The sequence below is a fragment of the Hyla sarda genome, unplaced genomic scaffold, assembly GCF_029499605.1.
Source record: "Hyla sarda isolate aHylSar1 unplaced genomic scaffold, aHylSar1.hap1 scaffold_1716, whole genome shotgun sequence".
Classification (NCBI taxonomy): Eukaryota; Metazoa; Chordata; class Amphibia; order Anura; family Hylidae; genus Hyla; species Hyla sarda.
Genome location: NW_026608356.1, coordinates 53,546 through 73,808, shown reverse-complemented (window position 1 = coordinate 73,808; position 20,263 = coordinate 53,546). Strand labels below are relative to the sequence as shown.

The following is a 20,263-nucleotide window of genomic DNA, read 5'->3' as shown; positions in this document are numbered from 1 at the left end:
CATCAGTGCAGCAATGCTTATTCAATACCGCCAGCAGATGGAGACACTGGGGGATAATTTTCTAAGGATTTATACTGATTTTTCCTGTCTGAATTTGTCGCACAGAAAGTTGCAGGCCAAATATGTGTGACATTTCTGCGACTTTAGCTTCTAGAGCATTTTTACAACATTATACATAGGTGCTGAATACATAAAAAGCGACTGTTCAGCGACAGACAAGTCTCATCGGCTGAAAGTAGGCCAGAATGTCAGTCCATGTTGGAGCAGGTTTAGATACAGTCTAAAGTATAGATCTCAAAGTCTGTGCACAGAATTTAGCAAGGGCCTCGCACCTTCTGATGCATCAGGTAGGTGCACAATAGCATAGCCTAACCCTCTGTACTTTGGTCTATATTGATGCGGGACATAGACAGCCAGCTGATGACCAATCCATTAGTGCAATGGATGGCTGGAAGCATTTGTCTTTGCCTTTGCAATACCACAGAAGCAATGCATGGTCAATGTACAGCAATGACACACCTGTGTGAACAGCCAGGAGACCCCCCCCCCCCCCCCCCATGTTATGTTACATAGTTACATAGTTAGTACGGTCGAAAAAAGACATATGTCCATCAAGTTCAACCAGGGAATTAAGGGGTAGGGGTGTGGCGCGATATTGGGGAAGGGATGAGATTTTATATTTCTTCATAAGCATTAATCTTATTTTGTCAATTAGGAACATTCAGCACCCACCCGCTATCAAGGCAGCTGCCTATCATGTCATGCCCTACCTGCACAGGTGTGCTGGCTACTCAAATGATCCAATTAAGGAGGCCATTTAGTCAGCAGCAGCAGAAGTCCTGTGCCTGGACGCTCCAACAGCGGCCAGACACAAGCAGAAGCAGCAGAAGCAGCAGCAGCAGCACCACCTTTTGTTTTTTGGCTGCAGCAGCAAGGCCCACAGGGCTGGCTAGCTGGCTAGCCAGCAAGCAGGTAGCAATGAAAGTAGGAATCTTTCTTTTTAACCCTGTAAGGGGGTGGTGCACTGTACCCGAAGATACTGCCATATCGGGTCAATGCATAGGGCGACGGAAGCAAGCTTCGAAATCGGCCCCCGTTCTCAAAAATCCATTTAATATATGGTCCCCAGATAGGGGACGTATCAGATATTAAACTGATAAGAACAGATACTACACTTGATCTTAGCCAAAAGGCCGAGAAGCGATAACCGTGAAAGGGGCGGGCCCAACAAGGTCCCCTTCATGGGCACTATCACTGCTTGCTGTCAGGGAGGCTGCCAGACAATTTTCCATGCACACTCTGGGCTGGGGGGCAGTCAACCACCAGTACACACAGCAGAACCTAAACCCATACCATTATTGCTAAGCAGCAAGACAGGGGCCCATTGCACTCCCACGGGGCCTTTTTAAATGCAATCCATAACCCGGATTTGCCAGGAACCCTTCTTACTCCTCCTACTTGCATGTGACACTGGGCTTAGGATCTGCATAGGAAACACACACACAAGCACACACCTACCTTTGTTGCCTGCAGATGCCTCCTTGGCTGTCCCCAAACGGTATCAAACCAACACCCACGGGAAGCTGTAAGCATAGAGGACATGCCTGCACCCCATTGGACTTACCTGTGTGGGTTAAATCCGGGTTATTTGACAACCTATGGCGGTGATGGTTCTGCTCAGGCAGAGCAGTGCTGATGCTCCTCATAAAGCTGTCGCTGCTGTGAAGGTTCCAGGTGACATCACAAATCCCTATGGTTACATACACAACAAAGCTGGGTTGTTGTTGTTTACACTCTGCAAGGCCTGTGGAAGTGAGTGACATCATAGCACTGTAGTTCTGAGGGTTCTAGATGGATGCAACAATCTCCTGTTGCTTCTATGAAGGCCATAATAGACGACATCACCAAACAGCTCCATAGTCACATACACAGCAAAGGAGAGATGTTGTTTACACCTAGTGATGTCAGTGGTATTGAGTGACATCACAGCACAGTGCTAAGGCTCCTGGGCCTGGACACAGCAGCGGCTGCAATATCTCAACGGAGAATACGTTTATATATATGTGTGTGTGTGCGCGTATATATATATATATATATATATATATATATATATATATATATATATATATATTTCTCCGCCGAAATCACTTTTAAACCCATTTCCACCTTTTTTTCCCTTCTCTTCCTCTTACTTTTTTTTCACGTTTTTTTACGTTTTTCTCCTTTTCGCCTCTTTTCTGGGCGTATTATTCTTCTTTTTCTTCTTTTTTTTCGTCTAATGCATACCCCATCAGTGCAGCAATGCTTATTCAATACCGCCAGCAGATGGAGACACTGGGGGATAATTTTCTAAGGATTTATACTGATTTTTCCTGTCTGAATTTGTCGCACAGAAAGTTGCAGGCCAAATATGTGTGACATTTCTGCGACTTTAGCTTCAAGAGCATTTTTACAACATTATACATAGGTGCTGAATACATAAAAAGCGACTGTTCAGCGACAGACAAGTCGCATCGGCTGAAAGTAGGCCAGAATGTCAGTCCATGTTGGAGCAGGTTTAGATACAGTCTAAAGTATAGATCTCAAAGTCTGTGCACAGAATTTAGCAAGGGCCTCGCACCTTCTGATGCATCAGGTAGGTGCACAATAGCATAGCCTAACCCTCTGTACTTTGGTCTATATTGATGCGGGACATAGACAGCCAGCTGATGACCAATCCATTAGTGCAATGGATGGCTGGAAGCATTTGTCTTTGCCTTTGCAATACCACAGAAGCAATGCATGGTCAATGTACAGCAATGACACACCTGTGTGAACAGCCAGGAGACCCCCCCCCCCCCCCCATGTTATGTTACATAGTTACATAGTTAGTACGGTCGAAAAAAGACATATGTCCATCAAGTTCAACCAGGGAATTAAGGGGTAGGGGTGTGGCGCGATATTGGGGAAGGGATGAGATTTTATATTTCTTCATAAGCATTAATCTTATTTTGTCAATTAGGAACATTCAGCACCCACCCGCTATCAAGGCAGCTGCCTATCATGTCATGCCCTACCTGCACAGGTGTGCTGGCTACTCAAATGATCCAATTAAGGAGGCCATTTAGTCAGCAGCAGCAGAAGTCCTGTGCCTGGACGCTCCAACAGCGGCCAGACACAAGCAGAAGCAGCAGAAGCAGCAGCAGCAGCACCACCTTTTGTTTTTTGGCTGCAGCAGCAAGGCCCACAGGGCTGGCTAGCTGGCTAGCCAGCAAGCAGGTAGCAATGAAAGTAGGAATCTTTCTTTTTAACCCTGTAAGGGGGTGGTGCACTGTACCCGAAGATACTGCCATATCGGGTCAATGCATAGGGCGACGGAAGCAAGCTTCGAAATCGGCCCCCGTTCTCAAAAATCCATTTAATATATGGTCCCCAGATAGGGGACGTATCAGATATTAAACTGATAAGAACAGATACTACACTTGATCTTAGCCAAAAGGCCGAGAAGCGATAACCGTGAAAGGGGCGGGCCCAACAAGGTCCCCTTCATGGGCACTATCACTGCTTGCTGTCAGGGAGGCTGCCAGACAATTTTCCATGCACACTCTGGGCTGGGGGGCAGTCAACCACCAGTACACACAGCAGAACCTAAACCCATACCATTATTGCTAAGCAGCAAGACAGGGGCCCATTGCACTCCCACGGGGCCTTTTTAAATGCAATCCATAACCCGGATTTGCCAGGAACCCTTCTTACTCCTCCTACTTGCATGTGACACTGGGCTTAGGATCTGCATAGGAAACACACACACAAGCACACACCTACCTTTGTTGCCTGCAGATGCCTCCTTGGCTGTCCCCAAACGGTATCAAACCAACACCCACGGGAAGCTGTAAGCATAGAGGACATGCCTGCACCCCATTGGACTTACCTGTGTGGGTTAAATCCGGGTTATTTGACAACCTATGGCGGTGATGGTTCTGCTCAGGCAGAGCAGTGCTGATGCTCCTCATAAAGCTGTCGCTGCTGTGAAGGTTCTAGGTGACATCACAAATCCCTATGGTTACATACACAACAAAGCTGGGTTGTTGTTGTTTACACTCTGCAAGGCCTGTGGAAGTGAGTGACATCATAGCACTGTAGTTCTGAGGGTTCTAGATGGATGCAACAATCTCCTGTTGCTTCTATGAAGGCCATAATAGACGACATCACCAAACAGCTCCATAGTCACATACACAGCAAAGGAGAGATGTTGTTTACACCTAGTGATGTCAGTGGTATTGAGTGACATCACAGCACAGTGCTAAGGCTCCTGGGCCTGGACACAGCAGCGGCTGCAATATCTCAACGGAGAATACGTTTATATATATGTGTGTGTGTGCGCGTATATATATATATATATATATATATATATATATATATATTTCTCCGCCGAAATCACTTTTAAACCCATTTCCACCTTTTTTTCCCTTCTCTTCCTCTTACTTTTTTTTCACGTTTTTTTACGTTTTTCTCCTTTTCGCCTCTTTTCTGGGCGTATTATTCTTCTTTTTCTTCTTTTTTTTCGTCTAATGCATACCCCATCAGTGCAGCAATGCTTATTCAATACCGCCAGCAGATGGAGACACTGGGGGATAATTTTCTAAGGATTTATACTGATTTTTCCTGTCTGAATTTGTCGCACAGAAAGTTGCAGGCCAAATATGTGTGACATTTCTGCGACTTTAGCTTCTAGAGCATTTTTACAACATTATACATAGGTGCTGAATACATAAAAAGCGACTGTTCAGCGACAGACAAGTCGCATCGGCTGAAAGTAGGCCAGAATGTCAGTCCATGTTGGAGCAGGTTTAGATACAGTCTAAAGTATAGATCTCAAAGTCTGTGCACAGAATTTAGCAAGGGCCTCGCACCTTCTGATGCATCAGGTAGGTGCACAATAGCATAGCCTAACCCTCTGTACTTTGGTCTATATTGATGCGGGACATAGACAGCCAGCTGATGACCAATCCATTAGTGCAATGGATGGCTGGAAGCATTTGTCTTTGCCTTTGCAATACCACAGAAGCAATGCATGGTCAATGTACAGCAATGACACACCTGTGTGAACAGCCAGGAGACCCCCCCCCCCCCCCCATGTTATGTTACATAGTTACATAGTTAGTACGGTCGAAAAAAGACATATGTCCATCAAGTTCAACCAGGGAATTAAGGGGTAGGGGTGTGGCGCGATATTGGGGAAGGGATGAGATTTTATATTTCTTCATAAGCATTAATCTTATTTTGTCAATTAGGAACATTCAGCACCCACCCGCTATCAAGGCAGCTGCCTATCATGTCATGCCCTACCTGCACAGGTGTGCTGGCTACTCAAATGATCCAATTAAGGAGGCCATTTAGTCAGCAGCAGCAGAAGTCCTGTGCCTGGACGCTCCAACAGCGGCCAGACACAAGCAGAAGCAGCAGAAGCAGCAGCAGCAGCACCACCTTTTGTTTTTTGGCTGCAGCAGCAAGGCCCACAGGGCTGGCTAGCTGGCTAGCCAGCAAGCAGGTAGCAATGAAAGTAGGAATCTTTCTTTTTAACCCTGTAAGGGGGTGGTGCACTGTACCCGAAGATACTGCCATATCGGGTCAATGCATAGGGCGACGGAAGCAAGCTTCGAAATCGGCCCCCGTTCTCAAAAATCCATTTAATATATGGTCCCCAGATAGGGGACGTATCAGATATTAAACTGATAAGAACAGATACTACACTTGATCTTAGCCAAAAGGCCGAGAAGCGATAACCGTGAAAGGGGCGGGCCCAACAAGGTCCCCTTCATGGGCACTATCACTGCTTGCTGTCAGGGAGGCTGCCAGACAATTTTCCATGCACACTCTGGGCTGGGGGGCAGTCAACCACCAGTACACACAGCAGAACCTAAACCCATACCATTATTGCTAAGCAGCAAGACAGGGGCCCATTGCACTCCCACGGGGCCTTTTTAAATGCAATCCATAACCCGGATTTGCCAGGAACCCTTCTTACTCCTCCTACTTGCATGTGACACTGGGCTTAGGATCTGCATAGGAAACACACACACAAGCACACACCTACCTTTGTTGCCTGCAGATGCCTCCTTGGCTGTCCCCAAACGGTATCAAACCAACACCCACGGGAAGCTGTAAGCATAGAGGACATGCCTGCACCCCATTGGACTTACCTGTGTGGGTTAAATCCGGGTTATTTGACAACCTATGGCGGTGATGGTTCTGCTCAGGCAGAGCAGTGCTGATGCTCCTCATAAAGCTGTCGCTGCTGTGAAGGTTCTAGGTGACATCACAAATCCCTATGGTTACATACACAACAAAGCTGGGTTGTTGTTGTTTACACTCTGCAAGGCCTGTGGAAGTGAGTGACATCATAGCACTGTAGTTCTGAGGGTTCTAGATGGATGCAACAATCTCCTGTTGCTTCTATGAAGGCCATAATAGACGACATCACCAAACAGCTCCATAGTCACATACACAGCAAAGGAGAGATGTTGTTTACACCTAGTGATGTCAGTGGTATTGAGTGACATCACAGCACAGTGCTAAGGCTCCTGGGCCTGGACACAGCAGCGGCTGCAATATCTCAACGGAGAATACGTTTATATATATGTGTGTGTGTGCGCGTATATATATATATATATATATATATATATATATATATATATATATTTCTCCGCCGAAATCACTTTTAAACCCATTTCCACCTTTTTTTCCCTTCTCTTCCTCTTACTTTTTTTTCACGTTTTTTTACGTTTTTCTCCTTTTCGCCTCTTTTCTGGGCGTATTATTCTTCTTTTTCTTCTTTTTTTTCGTCTAATGCATACCCCATCAGTGCAGCAATGCTTATTCAATACCGCCAGCAGATGGAGACACTGGGGGATAATTTTCTAAGGATTTATACTGATTTTTCCTGTCTGAATTTGTCGCACAGAAAGTTGCAGGCCAAATATGTGTGACATTTCTGCGACTTTAGCTTCTAGAGCATTTTTACAACATTATACATAGGTGCTGAATACATAAAAAGCGACTGTTCAGCGACAGACAAGTCGCATCGGCTGAAAGTAGGCCAGAATGTCAGTCCATGTTGGAGCAGGTTTAGATACAGTCTAAAGTATAGATCTCAAAGTCTGTGCACAGAATTTAGCAAGGGCCTCGCACCTTCTGATGCATCAGGTAGGTGCACAATAGCATAGCCTAACCCTCTGTACTTTGGTCTATATTGATGCGGGACATAGACAGCCAGCTGATGACCAATCCATTAGTGCAATGGATGGCTGGAAGCATTTGTCTTTGCCTTTGCAATACCACAGAAGCAATGCATGGTCAATGTACAGCAATGACACACCTGTGTGAACAGCCAGGAGACCCCCCCCCCCCCCCATGTTATGTTACATAGTTACATAGTTAGTACGGTCGAAAAAAGACATATGTCCATCAAGTTCAACCAGGGAATTAAGGGGTAGGGGTGTGGCGCGATATTGGGGAAGGGATGAGATTTTATATTTCTTCATAAGCATTAATCTTATTTTGTCAATTAGGAACATTCAGCACCCACCCGCTATCAAGGCAGCTGCCTATCATGTCATGCCCTACCTGCACAGGTGTGCTGGCTACTCAAATGATCCAATTAAGGAGGCCATTTAGTCAGCAGCAGCAGAAGTCCTGTGCCTGGACGCTCCAACAGCGGCCAGACACAAGCAGAAGCAGCAGAAGCAGCAGCAGCAGCACCACCTTTTGTTTTTTGGCTGCAGCAGCAAGGCCCACAGGGCTGGCTAGCTGGCTAGCCAGCAAGCAGGTAGCAATGAAAGTAGGAATCTTTCTTTTTAACCCTGTAAGGGGGTGGTGCACTGTACCCGAAGATACTGCCATATCGGGTCAATGCATAGGGCGACGGAAGCAAGCTTCGAAATCGGCCCCCGTTCTCAAAAATCCATTTAATATATGGTCCCCAGATAGGGGACGTATCAGATATTAAACTGATAAGAACAGATACTACACTTGATCTTAGCCAAAAGGCCGAGAAGCGATAACCGTGAAAGGGGCGGGCCCAACAAGGTCCCCTTCATGGGCACTATCACTGCTTGCTGTCAGGGAGGCTGCCAGACAATTTTCCATGCACACTCTGGGCTGGGGGGCAGTCAACCACCAGTACACACAGCAGAACCTAAACCCATACCATTATTGCTAAGCAGCAAGACAGGGGCCCATTGCACTCCCACGGGGCCTTTTTAAATGCAATCCATAACCCGGATTTGCCAGGAACCCTTCTTACTCCTCCTACTTGCATGTGACACTGGGCTTAGGATCTGCATAGGAAACACACACACAAGCACACACCTACCTTTGTTGCCTGCAGATGCCTCCTTGGCTGTCCCCAAACGGTATCAAACCAACACCCACGGGAAGCTGTAAGCATAGAGGACATGCCTGCACCCCATTGGACTTACCTGTGTGGGTTAAATCCGGGTTATTTGACAACCTATGGCGGTGATGGTTCTGCTCAGGCAGAGCAGTGCTGATGCTCCTCATAAAGCTGTCGCTGCTGTGAAGGTTCTAGGTGACATCACAAATCCCTATGGTTACATACACAACAAAGCTGGGTTGTTGTTGTTTACACTCTGCAAGGCCTGTGGAAGTGAGTGACATCATAGCACTGTAGTTCTGAGGGTTCTAGATGGATGCAACAATCTCCTGTTGCTTCTATGAAGGCCATAATAGACGACATCACCAAACAGCTCCATAGTCACATACACAGCAAAGGAGAGATGTTGTTTACACCTAGTGATGTCAGTGGTATTGAGTGACATCACAGCACAGTGCTAAGGCTCCTGGGCCTGGACACAGCAGCGGCTGCAATATCTCAACGGAGAATACGTTTATATATATGTGTGTGTGTGCGCGTATATATATATATATATATATATATATATATATATATATATATATATTTCTCCGCCGAAATCACTTTTAAACCCATTTCCACCTTTTTTTCCCTTCTCTTCCTCTTACTTTTTTTTCACGTTTTTTTACGTTTTTCTCCTTTTCGCCTCTTTTCTGGGCGTATTATTCTTCTTTTTCTTCTTTTTTTTCGTCTAATGCATACCCCATCAGTGCAGCAATGCTTATTCAATACCGCCAGCAGATGGAGACACTGGGGGATAATTTTCTAAGGATTTATACTGATTTTTCCTGTCTGAATTTGTCGCACAGAAAGTTGCAGGCCAAATATGTGTGACATTTCTGCGACTTTAGCTTCTAGAGCATTTTTACAACATTATACATAGGTGCTGAATACATAAAAAGCGACTGTTCAGCGACAGACAAGTCGCATCGGCTGAAAGTAGGCCAGAATGTCAGTCCATGTTGGAGCAGGTTTAGATACAGTCTAAAGTATAGATCTCAAAGTCTGTGCACAGAATTTAGCAAGGGCCTCGCACCTTCTGATGCATCAGGTAGGTGCACAATAGCATAGCCTAACCCTCTGTACTTTGGTCTATATTGATGCGGGACATAGACAGCCAGCTGATGACCAATCCATTAGTGCAATGGATGGCTGGAAGCATTTGTCTTTGCCTTTGCAATACCACAGAAGCAATGCATGGTCAATGTACAGCAATGACACACCTGTGTGAACAGCCAGGAGACCCCCCCCCCCCCCCCCCCATGTTATGTTACATAGTTACATAGTTAGTACGGTCGAAAAAAGACATATGTCCATCAAGTTCAACCAGGGAATTAAGGGGTAGGGGTGTGGCGCGATATTGGGGAAGGGATGAGATTTTATATTTCTTCATAAGCATTAATCTTATTTTGTCAATTAGGAACATTCAGCACCCACCCGCTATCAAGGCAGCTGCCTATCATGTCATGCCCTACCTGCACAGGTGTGCTGGCTACTCAAATGATCCAATTAAGGAGGCCATTTAGTCAGCAGCAGCAGAAGTCCTGTGCCTGGACGCTCCAACAGCGGCCAGACACAAGCAGAAGCAGCAGAAGCAGCAGCAGCAGCACCACCTTTTGTTTTTTGGCTGCAGCAGCAAGGCCCACAGGGCTGGCTAGCTGGCTAGCCAGCAAGCAGGTAGCAATGAAAGTAGGAATCTTTCTTTTTAACCCTGTAAGGGGGTGGTGCACTGTACCCGAAGATACTGCCATATCGGGTCAATGCATAGGGCGACGGAAGCAAGCTTCGAAATCGGCCCCCGTTCTCAAAAATCCATTTAATATATGGTCCCCAGATAGGGGACGTATCAGATATTAAACTGATAAGAACAGATACTACACTTGATCTTAGCCAAAAGGCCGAGAAGCGATAACCGTGAAAGGGGCGGGCCCAACAAGGTCCCCTTCATGGGCACTATCACTGCTTGCTGTCAGGGAGGCTGCCAGACAATTTTCCATGCACACTCTGGGCTGGGGGGCAGTCAACCACCAGTACACACAGCAGAACCTAAACCCATACCATTATTGCTAAGCAGCAAGACAGGGGCCCATTGCACTCCCACGGGGCCTTTTTAAATGCAATCCATAACCCGGATTTGCCAGGAACCCTTCTTACTCCTCCTACTTGCATGTGACACTGGGCTTAGGATCTGCATAGGAAACACACACACAAGCACACACCTACCTTTGTTGCCTGCAGATGCCTCCTTGGCTGTCCCCAAACGGTATCAAACCAACACCCACGGGAAGCTGTAAGCATAGAGGACATGCCTGCACCCCATTGGACTTACCTGTGTGGGTTAAATCCGGGTTATTTGACAACCTATGGCGGTGATGGTTCTGCTCAGAGCAGTGCTGATGCTCCTCATAAAGCTGTCGCTGCTGTGAAGGTTCTAGGTGACATCACAAATCCCTATGGTTACATACACAACAAAGCTGGGTTGTTGTTGTTTACACTCTGCAAGGCCTGTGGAAGTGAGTGACATCATAGCACTGTAGTTCTGAGGGTTCTAGATGGATGCAACAATCTCCTGTTGCTTCTATGAAGGCCATAATAGACGACATCACCAAACAGCTCCATAGTCACATACACAGCAAAGGAGAGATGTTGTTTACACCTAGTGATGTCAGTGGTATTGAGTGACATCACAGCACAGTGCTAAGGCTCCTGGGCCTGGACACAGCAGCGGCTGCAATATCTCAACGGAGAATACGTTTATATATATGTGTGTGTGTGCGCGTATATATATATATATATATATATATATATATATATATATATATATTTCTCCGCCGAAATCACTTTTAAACCCATTTCCACCTTTTTTTCCCTTCTCTTCCTCTTACTTTTTTTTCACGTTTTTTTACGTTTTTCTCCTTTTCGCCTCTTTTCTGGGCGTATTATTCTTCTTTTTCTTCTTTTTTTTCGTCTAATGCATACCCCATCAGTGCAGCAATGCTTATTCAATACCGCCAGCAGATGGAGACACTGGGGGATAATTTTCTAAGGATTTATACTGATTTTTCCTGTCTGAATTTGTCGCACAGAAAGTTGCAGGCCAAATATGTGTGACATTTCTGCGACTTTAGCTTCTAGAGCATTTTTACAACATTATACATAGGTGCTGAATACATAAAAAGCGACTGTTCAGCGACAGACAAGTCGCATCGGCTGAAAGTAGGCCAGAATGTCAGTCCATGTTGGAGCAGGTTTAGATACAGTCTAAAGTATAGATCTCAAAGTCTGTGCACAGAATTTAGCAAGGGCCTCGCACCTTCTGATGCATCAGGTAGGTGCACAATAGCATAGCCTAACCCTCTGTACTTTGGTCTATATTGATGCGGGACATAGACAGCCAGCTGATGACCAATCCATTAGTGCAATGGATGGCTGGAAGCATTTGTCTTTGCCTTTGCAATACCACAGAAGCAATGCATGGTCAATGTACAGCAATGACACACCTGTGTGAACAGCCAGGAGACCCCCCCCCCCCCCCCCCATGTTATGTTACATAGTTACATAGTTAGTACGGTCGAAAAAAGACATATGTCCATCAAGTTCAACCAGGGAATTAAGGGGTAGGGGTGTGGCGCGATATTGGGGAAGGGATGAGATTTTATATTTCTTCATAAGCATTAATCTTATTTTGTCAATTAGGAACATTCAGCACCCACCCGCTATCAAGGCAGCTGCCTATCATGTCATGCCCTACCTGCACAGGTGTGCTGGCTACTCAAATGATCCAATTAAGGAGGCCATTTAGTCAGCAGCAGCAGAAGTCCTGTGCCTGGACGCTCCAACAGCGGCCAGACACAAGCAGAAGCAGCAGAAGCAGCAGCAGCAGCACCACCTTTTGTTTTTTGGCTGCAGCAGCAAGGCCCACAGGGCTGGCTAGCTGGCTAGCCAGCAAGCAGGTAGCAATGAAAGTAGGAATCTTTCTTTTTAACCCTGTAAGGGGGTGGTGCACTGTACCCGAAGATACTGCCATATCGGGTCAATGCATAGGGCGACGGAAGCAAGCTTCGAAATCGGCCCCCGTTCTCAAAAATCCATTTAATATATGGTCCCCAGATAGGGGACGTATCAGATATTAAACTGATAAGAACAGATACTACACTTGATCTTAGCCAAAAGGCCGAGAAGCGATAACCGTGAAAGGGGCGGGCCCAACAAGGTCCCCTTCATGGGCACTATCACTGCTTGCTGTCAGGGAGGCTGCCAGACAATTTTCCATGCACACTCTGGGCTGGGGGGCAGTCAACCACCAGTACACACAGCAGAACCTAAACCCATACCATTATTGCTAAGCAGCAAGACAGGGGCCCATTGCACTCCCACGGGGCCTTTTTAAATGCAATCCATAACCCGGATTTGCCAGGAACCCTTCTTACTCCTCCTACTTGCATGTGACACTGGGCTTAGGATCTGCATAGGAAACACACACACAAGCACACACCTACCTTTGTTGCCTGCAGATGCCTCCTTGGCTGTCCCCAAACGGTATCAAACCAACACCCACGGGAAGCTGTAAGCATAGAGGACATGCCTGCACCCCATTGGACTTACCTGTGTGGGTTAAATCCGGGTTATTTGACAACCTATGGCGGTGATGGTTCTGCTCAGGCAGAGCAGTGCTGATGCTCCTCATAAAGCTGTCGCTGCTGTGAAGGTTCTAGGTGACATCACAAATCCCTATGGTTACATACACAACAAAGCTGGGTTGTTGTTGTTTACACTCTGCAAGGCCTGTGGAAGTGAGTGACATCATAGCACTGTAGTTCTGAGGGTTCTAGATGGATGCAACAATCTCCTGTTGCTTCTATGAAGGCCATAATAGACGACATCACCAAACAGCTCCATAGTCACATACACAGCAAAGGAGAGATGTTGTTTACACCTAGTGATGTCAGTGGTATTGAGTGACATCACAGCACAGTGCTAAGGCTCCTGGGCCTGGACACAGCAGCGGCTGCAATATCTCAACGGAGAATACGTTTATATATATGTGTGTGTGTGCGCGTATATATATATATATATATATATATATATATATATATATATATATTTCTCCGCCGAAATCACTTTTAAACCCATTTCCACCTTTTTTTCCCTTCTCTTCCTCTTACTTTTTTTTCACGTTTTTTTACGTTTTTCTCCTTTTCGCCTCTTTTCTGGGCGTATTATTCTTCTTTTTCTTCTTTTTTTTCGTCTAATGCATACCCCATCAGTGCAGCAATGCTTATTCAATACCGCCAGCGGATGGAGACACTGGGGGATAATTTTCTAAGGATTTATACTGATTTTTCCTGTCTGAATTTGTCGCACAGAAAGTTGCAGGCCAAATATGTGTGACATTTCTGCGACTTTAGCTTCTAGAGCATTTTTACAACATTATACATAGGTGCTGAATACATAAAAAGCGACTGTTCAGCGACAGACAAGTCGCATCGGCTGAAAGTAGGCCAGAATGTCAGTCCATGTTGGAGCAGGTTTAGATACAGTCTAAAGTATAGATCTCAAAGTCTGTGCACAGAATTTAGCAAGGGCCTCGCACCTTCTGATGCATCAGGTAGGTGCACAATAGCATAGCCTAACCCTCTGTACTTTGGTCTATATTGATGCGGGACATAGACAGCCAGCTGATGACCAATCCATTAGTGCAATGGATGGCTGGAAGCATTTGTCTTTGCCTTTGCAGTACCACAGAAGCAATGCATGGTCAATGTACAGCAATGACACACCTGTGTGAACAGCCAGGAGACCCCCCCCCCCCCCCCCCATGTTATGTTACATAGTTACATAGTTAGTACGGTCGAAAAAAGACATATGTCCATCAAGTTCAACCAGGGAATTAAGGGGTAGGGGTGTGGCGCGATATTGGGGAAGGGATGAGATTTTATATTTCTTCATAAGCATTAATCTTATTTTGTCAATTAGGAACATTCAGCACCCACCCGCTATCAAGGCAGATGCCTATCATGTCATGCCCTACCTGCACAGGTGTGCTGGCTACTCAAATGATCCAATTAAGGAGGCCATTTAGTCAGCAGCAGCAGAAGTCCTGTGCCTGGACGCTCCAACAGCGGCCAGACACAAGCAGAAGCAGCAGAAGCAGCAGCAGCAGCACCACCTTTTGTTTTTTGGCTGCAGCAGCAAGGCCCACAGGGCTGGCTAGCTGGCTAGCCAGCAAGCAGGTAGCAATGAAAGTAGGAATCTTTCTTTTTAACCCTGTAAGGGGGTGGTGCACTGTACCCGAAGATACTGCCATATCGGGTCAATGCATAGGGCGACGGAAGCAAGCTTCGAAATCGGCCCCCGTTCTCAAAAATCCATTTAATATATGGTCCCCAGATAGGGGACGTATCAGATATTAAACTGATAAGAACAGATACTACACTTGATCTTAGCCAAAAGGCCGAGAAGCGATAACCGTGAAAGGGGCGGGCCCAACAAGGTCCCCTTCATGGGCACTATCACTGCTTGCTGTCAGGGAGGCTGCCAGACAATTTTCCATGCACACTCTGGGCTGGGGGGCAGTCAACCACCAGTACACACAGCAGAACCTAAACCCATACCATTATTGCTAAGCAGCAAGACAGGGGCCCATTGCACTCCCACGGGGCCTTTTTAAATGCAATCCATAACCCGGATTTGCCAGGAACCCTTCTTACTCCTCCTACTTGCATGTGACACTGGGCTTAGGATCTGCATAGGAAACACACACACAAGCACACACCTACCTTTGTTGCCTGCAGATGCCTCCTTGGCTGTCCCCAAACGGTATCAAACCAACACCCACGGGAAGCTGTAAGCATAGAGGACATGCCTGCACCCCATTGGACTTACCTGTGTGGGTTAAATCCGGGTTATTTGACAACCTATGGCGGTGATGGTTCTGCTCAGGCAGAGCAGTGCTGATGCTCCTCATAAAGCTGTCGCTGCTGTGAAGGTTCTAGGTGACATCACAAATCCCTATGGTTACATACACAACAAAGCTGGGTTGTTGTTGTTTACACTCTGCAAGGCCTGTGGAAGTGAGTGACATCATAGCACTGTAGTTCTGAGGGTTCTAGATGGATGCAACAATCTCCTGTTGCTTCTATGAAGGCCATAATAGACGACATCACCAAACAGCTCCATAGTCACATACACAGCAAAGGAGAGATGTTGTTTACACCTAGTGATGTCAGTGGTATTGAGTGACATCACAGCACAGTGCTAAGGCTCCTGGGCCTGGACACAGCAGCGGCTGCAATATCTCAACGGAGAATACGTTTATATATATGTGTGTGTGTGCGCATATATATATATATATATATATATATATATATATATATATTTGTCCGCCGAAATCACTTTTAAACCCATTTCCACCTTTTTTTCCCTTCTCTTCCTCTTACTTTTTTTTCACGTTTTTTTACGTTTTTCTCCTTTTCGCCTCTTTTCTGGGCGTATTATTCTTCTTTTTCTTCTTTTTTTTCGTCTAATGCATACCCCATCAGTGCAGCAATGCTTATTCAATACCGCCAGCAGATGGAGACACTGGGGGATAATTTTCTAAGGATTTATACTGATTTTTCCTGTCTGAATTTGTCGCACAGAAAGTTGCAGGCCAAATATGTGTGACATTTCTGCGACTTTAGCTTCTAGAGCATTTTTACAACATTATACATAGGTGCTGAATACATAAAAAGCGACTGTTCAGCGACAGACAAGTCGCATCGGCTGAAAGTAGGCCAGAATGTCAGTCCATGTTGGAGCAGGTTTAGATACAGTCTAAAGTATAGATCTCAAAGTCTGTGCACAGAATTTAGCAAGGGCCTCGCACCTTCTGATGCATCAGGTAGGTGCACAATAGCATAGCCTAACCCTCTGTACTTTGGTCTATATTGATGCGGGACATAGACAGCCAGCTGATGACCAATCCATTAGTGCAATGGATGGCTGGAAGCATTTGTCTTTGCCTTTGCAATACCACAGAAGCAATGCATGGTCAATGTACAGCAATGACACACCTGTGTGAACAGCCAGGAGACCCCCCCCCCCCCCATGTTATGTTACATAGTTACATAGTTAGTACGGTCGAAAAAAGACATATGTCCATCAAGTTCAACCAGGGAATTAAGGGGTAGGGGTGTGGCGCGATATTGGGGAAGGGATGAGATTTTATATTTCTTCATAAGCATTAATCTTATTTTGTCAATTAGGAACATTCAGCACCCACCCGCTATCAAGGCAGCTGCCTATCATGTCATGCCCTACCTGCACAGGTGTGCTGGCTACTCAAATGATTTAATTAAGGAGGCCATTTAGTCAGCAGCAGCAGAAGTCCTGTGCCTGGACGCTCCAACAGCGGCCAGACACAAGCAGAAGCAGCAGAAGCAGCAGCAGCAGCACCACCTTTTGTTTTTTGGCTGCAGCAGCAAGGCCCACAGGGCTGGCTAGCTGGCTAGCCAGCAAGCAGGTAGCAATGAAAGTAGGAATCTTTCTTTTTAACCCTGTAAGGGGGTGGTGCACTGTACCCGAAGATACTGCCATATCGGGTCAATGCATAGGGCGACGGAAGCAAGCTTCGAAATCGGCCCCCGTTCTCAAAAATCCATTTAATATATGGTCCCCAGATAGGGGACGTATCAGATATTAAACTGATAAGAACAGATACTACACTTGATCTTAGCCAAAAGGCCGAGAAGCGATAACCGTGAAAGGGGCGGGCCCAACAAGGTCCCCTTCATGGGCACTATCACTGCTTGCTGTCAGGGAGGCTGCCAGACAATTTTCCATGCACACTCTGGGCTGGGGGGCAGTCAACCACCAGTACACACAGCAGAACCTAAACCCATACCATTATTGCTAAGCAGCAAGACAGGGGCCCATTGCACTCCCACGGGGCCTTTTTAAATGCAATCCATAACCCGGATTTGCCAGGAACCCTTCTTACTCCTCCTACTTGCATGTGACACTGGGCTTAGGATCTGCATAGGAAACACACACACAAGCACACACCTACCTTTGTTGCCTGCAGATGCCTCCTTGGCTGTCCCCAAACGGTATCAAACCAACACCCACGGGAAGCTGTAAGCATAGAGGACATGCCTGCACCCCATTGGACTTACCTGTGTGGGTTAAATCCGGGTTATTTGACAACCTATGGCGGTGATGGTTCTGCTCAGGCAGAGCAGTGCTGATGCTCCTCATAAAGCTGTCGCTGCTGTGAAGGTTCTAGGTGACATCACAAATCCCTATGGTTACATACACAACAAAGCTGGGTTGTTGTTGTTTACACTCTGCAAGGCCTGTGGAAGTGAGTGACATCATAGCACTGTAGTTCTGAGGGTTCTAGATGGATGCAACAATCTCCTGTTGCTTCTATGAAGGCCATAATAGACGACATCACCAAACAGCTCCATAGTCACATACACAGCAAAGGAGAGATGTTGTTTACACCTAGTGATGTCAGTGGTATTGAGTGACATCACAGCACAGTGCTAAGGCTCCTGGGCCTGGACACAGCAGCGGCTGCAATATCTCAACGGAGAATACGTTTATATATATGTGTGTGTGTGCGCGTATATATATATATATATATATATATATATATATATATATATATATATATTTCTCCGCCGAAATCACTTTTAAACCCATTTCCACCTTTTTTTCCCTTCTCTTCCTCTTACTTTTTTTTCACGTTTTTTTACGTTTTTCTCCTTTTCGCCTCTTTTCTGGGCGTATTATTCTTCTTTTTCTTCTTTTTTTTCGTCTAATGCATACCCCATCAGTGCAGCAATGCTTATTCAATACCGCCAGCAGATGGAGACACTGGGGGATAATTTTCTAAGGATTTATACTGATTTTTCCTGTCTGAATTTGTCGCACAGAAAGTTGCAGGCCAAATATGTGTGACATTTCTGCGACTTTAGCTTCTAGAGCATTTTTACAACATTATACATAGGTGCTGAATACATAAAAAGCGACTGTTCAGCGACAGACAAGTCGCATCGGCTGAAAGTAGGCCAGAATGTCAGTCCATGTTGGAGCAGGTTTAGATACAGTCTAAAGTATAGATCTCAAAGTCTGTGCACAGAATTTAGCAAGGGCCTCGCACCTTCTGATGCATCAGGTAGGTGCACAATAGCATAGCCTAACCCTCTGTACTTTGGTCTATATTGATGCGGGACATAGACAGCCAGCTGATGACCAATCCATTAGTGCAATGGATGGCTGGAAGCATTTGTCTTTGCCTTTGCAATACCACAGAAGCAATGCATGGTCAATGTATGACACACCTGTGTGAACAGCCAGGAGACCCCCCCCCCCCCCCCCATGTTATGTTACATAGTTACATAGTTAGTACGGTCGAAAAAAGACATATGTCCATCAAGTTCAACCAGGGAATTAAGGGGTAGGGGTGTGGCGCGATATTGGGGAAGGGATGAGATTTTATATTTCTTCATAAGCATTAATCTTATTTTGTCAATTAGGAACATTCAGCACCCACCCGCTATCAAGGCAGCTGCCTATCATGTCATGCCCTACCTGCACAGGTGTGCTGGCTACTCAAATGATCCAATTAAGGGAGGCCATTTAGGTCAGCAGCAGCAGAAGTCCTGTGCCTGGACGCTCCAACAGCGGCCAGGACACAAGCAGAAGCAGCAGAAGCAGCAGCAGCAGCACCACCTTTTGTTTTTGGCTGCAGCAGCAAGGCCCACAGGGCTGGCTAGCTAGGCTAGCCAGCAAGCAGGTAGCAATGAAAGTAGGAATCTTTCTTTTTAACCCTGTAAGGGGGTGGTGCACTGTACCCGAAGATACTGCCTATATCGGGTCAATGCATAGGGCGACGGAAGCAAGCTTCGAAATCGGCCCCCGTTCTCAAAAATCCATTTAATATATGGTCCCCCAGATAGGGGACGTATCAGATATTAAACTGATAAGAACACAGATACTACACTTGATCTTAGCCAAAAGGCCGAGAAGCGATAACCGTGAAAGGGGCGGGCCAACAAGGTCCCCTTCATGGGCACTATCACTGCTTGCTGTCAGGGAGGCTGCCAGACAATTTTCCCATGCACACTCTGGGCTGGGGGGCAGTCAACCACCAGTACACACAGCAGAACCTAAACCCATACATTATTGCTAAGCAGCAAGACCAGGGGCCCATTGCACTCCCACGGGGGCCTTTTTAAATGCAATCCATAACCCGGATTTGCCAGGAACCCTTCTTACTCCTCCTACTTGCATGTGACACTGGGCTTAGGATCTGCATAGGAAACACACACACAAGCACACACCTACCTTTGTTGCCTGCAGATGCCTCCTTGGCTGTCCCCAAACGGTATCAAACCAACACCCACGGGAAGCTGTAAGCATAGAGGACATGCCTGCACCCCATTGACTTACCTGTGTGGGTTAAATCCGGGTTATTTGACAACCTATGGCGGTGATGGTTCTGCTCAGGCAGAGCAGTGCTGATGCTCCTCATAAAGCTGTCGCTGCTGTGAAGGTTCTAGGTGACATCACAAATCCCTATGGTTACATACACAACAAAGCTGGGTTGTTGTTGTTTACACTCTGCAAGGCCTGTGGAAGTGAGTGACATCATAGCACTGTAGTTCTGAGGGTTCTAGATGGATGCAACAATCTCCTGTTGCTTCTATGAAGGCCATATAGACGACATCACCAAACAGCTCCATAGTCACATACACAGCAAAGGAGAGATGTTGTTTACACCTAGTGATGTCAGTGGTATTGAGTGACATCACAGCACAGTGCTAAGGCTCCTGGCCTGGACACAGCAGCGGCTGCAATATC

At 46.2% G+C, this 20,263-nt stretch overlaps 9 non-coding genes across 9 annotated transcripts; all 9 read right to left on the bottom strand.

Moving 5' to 3' along the window:
- Positions 1-1,014: 1,014 nt before the first annotated feature.
- LOC130312431 (U2 spliceosomal RNA) lies at positions 1,015-1,205 on the bottom strand. Its single transcript, XR_008860550.1, has one exon. It is a non-coding gene; the product is annotated as a U2 spliceosomal RNA (small nuclear RNA).
- Positions 1,206-3,300: 2,095 nt separating this feature from the next.
- On the bottom strand, positions 3,301-3,491 carry LOC130312429 (U2 spliceosomal RNA). Its single transcript, XR_008860548.1, has one exon. It is a non-coding gene; the product is annotated as a U2 spliceosomal RNA (small nuclear RNA).
- A 2,081-nt stretch (positions 3,492-5,572) lies between these two features.
- On the bottom strand, positions 5,573-5,763 carry LOC130312428 (U2 spliceosomal RNA). The gene has a single exon (XR_008860547.1). It is a non-coding gene; the product is annotated as a U2 spliceosomal RNA (small nuclear RNA).
- A 2,086-nt stretch (positions 5,764-7,849) lies between these two features.
- LOC130312427 (U2 spliceosomal RNA) lies at positions 7,850-8,040 on the bottom strand. Its single transcript, XR_008860546.1, has one exon. It is a non-coding gene; the product is annotated as a U2 spliceosomal RNA (small nuclear RNA).
- Positions 8,041-10,132: 2,092 nt separating this feature from the next.
- LOC130312426 (U2 spliceosomal RNA) lies at positions 10,133-10,323 on the bottom strand. The gene has a single exon (XR_008860545.1). It is a non-coding gene; the product is annotated as a U2 spliceosomal RNA (small nuclear RNA).
- A 2,085-nt stretch (positions 10,324-12,408) lies between these two features.
- Positions 12,409-12,599, bottom strand: LOC130312424 (U2 spliceosomal RNA). Its single transcript, XR_008860544.1, has one exon. It is a non-coding gene; the product is annotated as a U2 spliceosomal RNA (small nuclear RNA).
- Positions 12,600-14,688: 2,089 nt separating this feature from the next.
- LOC130312423 (U2 spliceosomal RNA) lies at positions 14,689-14,879 on the bottom strand. The gene has a single exon (XR_008860543.1). It is a non-coding gene; the product is annotated as a U2 spliceosomal RNA (small nuclear RNA).
- A 2,079-nt stretch (positions 14,880-16,958) lies between these two features.
- On the bottom strand, positions 16,959-17,149 carry LOC130312422 (U2 spliceosomal RNA). Its single transcript, XR_008860542.1, has one exon. It is a non-coding gene; the product is annotated as a U2 spliceosomal RNA (small nuclear RNA).
- Positions 17,150-19,238: 2,089 nt separating this feature from the next.
- Positions 19,239-19,433, bottom strand: LOC130312434 (U2 spliceosomal RNA). The gene has a single exon (XR_008860553.1). It is a non-coding gene; the product is annotated as a U2 spliceosomal RNA (small nuclear RNA).
- Between the last annotated feature and the right edge of the window lie 830 nt (positions 19,434-20,263).